This window comes from Nannobrachium achirus, assembly GCF_963921795.1.
Source record: "Nannobrachium achirus genome assembly, chromosome: 5".
NCBI lineage: Eukaryota > Metazoa > Chordata > Actinopteri > Myctophiformes > Myctophidae > Nannobrachium > Nannobrachium achirus.
In genome coordinates, this window is record NC_137814.1 from 55,593,801 (window position 1) to 55,597,512 (window position 3,712).

Here is a 3,712-nt window from a genome sequence, read left to right on the forward strand (position 1 = left end):
TACAGATCCACTCCCTCTATAATATCACTCTCGCTCTCCTAAAGCCCCCTAACTTTCACATAGACTTTTCCTCCTCCTCTGATGACAGGTCTATAGGAGTGACGATCACTCCAGGCGTCAAATTGAGACGTCTATGTGTGTGTGTGTGTGTGTGGAGAGAGGGTGTGTGAGTGTTTGTGATGTGCATGCAGCGTGCGCAGGCATGGGTGCGTGCGTGCGTGTGTGTGTGAGAGACTGTGAGTGTATTTGCGGTTTTCTGCTGCGAGTCTTTCTCAGTGAGCCGAGCGTCCCTGCGAGGGTGGAGTGTTAAAAGTCCTCTGCTGCTTATTATAATGCATTCTGGTTGCCTAGGTTCCTACTGGCTCTCTACCCCTCTCCCCTCCCTCTACTATCAGTGTGGGGGTGGGCAGGCGCTCACTCCGCATGTAGGTGGAAGGGGAGAGAGAGAGAGGGGAGGGGAGGGGAGGGGAGGGGAGGGGAGGGGAGGAGGAAGCCAGCGGCGGAAAGTAAGATTCATTCAAGTACTGTAACTCTAGTACAATTTTCAGGGACTTTTACTTTGCTCGAGTACTTGAGTTTTTCAGTTATATTTTGACACTTGCTTTGGCAATTTAAACTTATCGTCGTTGTCGGGTGAAAACCTTGTATGTCCAAAACCATTCGTTTTTTATATCATTTAAAAAAATGAACTAAACTAGTGAAAACAGACGATCTATAAGCACACAACGCCTCGCGGTGCGAGGCGTTGTGTGCTTGTAGATCTGCTGTTTTCACTACTTTTGTGCGACGGCCTTGCCTGATGAAGCAGGGCTTTACTTTGCGAAAAAACGTACAAATTTGAAACTTCAAGGTTTCTGCCAGACAGTGACGTTATGTTTTCTCATGCCAATAAAGCTCCTTTCAATTTTTTATTCTGTTTTAACAGTTCTACTCCGCTACGTCTGCGAGGAAAATGTGAAGTACTGGTCTAGTTACTATAGTTACTTTGTCAATTCGAAGCAAAAATAAAACCTCACGACTGAAAAAGAAGGTGTATGACCAAGTCCTATTATAGGATTTGTGAACCAGTGTGAAAGCAGTCCTCCCTGAACTAGTGCTGTTTCTTTGACAATTAACACAACAAGTAGAAATTATGATGTTTTAGTAAATATTTTTTCCTGCTGTTCTACATACAACCAACCAGTTGAAGAAATCAAGGACTGAGGCTTTAACCGTTGCTTTTATGACATATCAGAGTCCATTAGGGTTTTACTTTGGTATTCCAAGTATATTTTCATGACAATACTCTTGTACTTCTTTTACGTACATTTTTGAATACGAGACCCTTTCTTCTTGTAACAGAGTATTTCTACCTTGCGGAATAACAGATAAAAAGAATCTCTTTCACCAGATATTTTTTCCATTCAAGTGGATGGTAGATACAGATAAAACAAATCACACCTTTGTGAAATGAGCGGTGGTCGACTGGTCGTGCTCGCATAACGTCTTCAGACTAGGATTTGAGTCTAGGATGTACAGGCTATGCTACACACACACGTTTTACTATGGCAAAACGCTGAGGAAAAAGGCTACAGACACACGCATAGCCACTCTATGGAGCGGTTTACCACCGCTCAAAAAATATCTATCACAGATAAAAAGAATATCTGTGATAGATATTTTTTTATCTGTTATCTGGCCCAGTGGGAATGGGCCTTTACTCCAGTAAAAGTACGTTAAGCGCTTGGTTCCCGCACTGGGAGGAGGAAGCGTAGGGAGGGACAGAAGAGATGTGAGTGGGAGATAAATTATCTGCCCTTCTTTCCTTTGTCTCAACAGTTTCCTCAGGCAGTGACTAACCAGAGGTGGAGTCACGGGCAACGGTCATCACGGGACAAAATGACACAATAAAGGTTTTCACTCAACCTCGCCGGGATTTGATAGCAATTATTACAGCGTCTCCCGTCGGCAGGGAACCTCATATGTCCAAAACCCAATGTAAACAAGCCAATAAGACTTTTTTGTGGTGTCTATCCTTTTAGTTGAGCTTGTACCACTAAACTATACCGTCATGTACCTTTTCCTATGCAAACCTCCAATAAAATCCTCAATCAATCAATCAGGTTTCACATTCAAAAGTAGCCGATCTACAAGGTCAAACCGCGTCGCTTCACGCCCATGTTTCGAGCTTGTAGATCTGCTACTTTCGATGCCTTTGTGTGACGCCGTAGTGTGATGAAGTTGGGCGTTCATTTACGGACGGGGGAAAAAAAACACAAAAAGTTCAAATATGGAGATAAGAGTTTTCTGCCTGACAAGGATACTGTATGAGGAAGGATGCCAGGTTCGCTCGCTCGCTCAGGAAGACACAGAGAGAGAAAAAAAAGAGGATTTCCGCAAGCACAATTAAGATGGCTTCCTGCTGGTGATGTCGTAATGATGACTTATACAGCTGGATGACGAGCTTTGTTTTATTCAACCGTTATCTATTAGAGCAGTGGTTCATGTCAAGGACGTTCAGATGAATAAATATGTGCGTGTGGACCCTCTCCGTCTGAAAATGTGTTGTGTCCGGGGACCACCCATACAAGACAATGTGTTGTGAAAATGTTTTAAAAATATTCCAAATGTAAAGTTCAACTGGAACCCCCTCAAGGACCCCTGACATGGTGCATTTGTGACTCATTGTAAGCGTGTAGATCGGCTATTTTGGAATAGCTGAAGTATAAAATAGGTCTTGAGTGGTTAATGTAAATGTTCAGTTTATGCCAACCATTACAATACGTTTGTTTACTGAAAAGAGTGCTACCTAGGGCTATCACAATTATTACATAATCGTCTAATCGCAGTTATTTGATATAATCACAATTATTTTTCATGATCGTCATAATCGTTTCCATGTTGAAAAATGTTCATATATATATATTTTTTAAAGTAAAAAATAGTGGATAGCAGATCTAAAATCGGCTGTAGATCGGCTATTTCCACTATCAATGTTTTTAAGTATAAAGTTGTCAAATATGCAAGTCATTTCTTTGTATATTTAGGTTATGTGTCATATCCACCATGTGTAACTTAAAAGCCTAAAAGCCAAACAGAAATGTGATTGTCAACAACAAAAACACAATTAAATCGTTAATCACAATTATTTGAGTGACAATTAATTGTCATGTAAAATGTCATAATCGTGACAGCCCTAGCGCTACCAGCTGAAACAAAAACGATAATGTTTTTTTCTTTTTTAATAACCTTCCCCCCACAAAATACAGTCATCAAACCCATCCACCCACACACACCCACACACAACTAAACCAAAGATTTACAGATAACAAAGTATGGAACAGAGATACTATACACACCTCACTGGCTCCTCCTCCTCCCGTCTTGCTGAGTGAGTAAATCACACAGTGTGGAGACAGCAGGGCTGTGTGTGTGGTGGTGGTGGTTTTGGTGGGGGTGGGGGTGGAGGGTGGAGGTCACTGCCTAAACAAAAAACAGGAAACTCAAGTTGAAGTGGTGGTGTTAGAAGCTATGATGAGGATGCTGCTGCTAGTGATGGTGTCCTGGGTTGCCAGTTTCTGCAAGAGCAACAAGTAAGTAAATGGTAAATGGTGCATTCATATAGCGCCTTTATCCAAGGCGCCTTACAGAGATTGTGCATTACATTCACCCATTCACACACACATTACATTCATACACCGATGGCGGAGGAAACCATGCAAGGCACCAACCT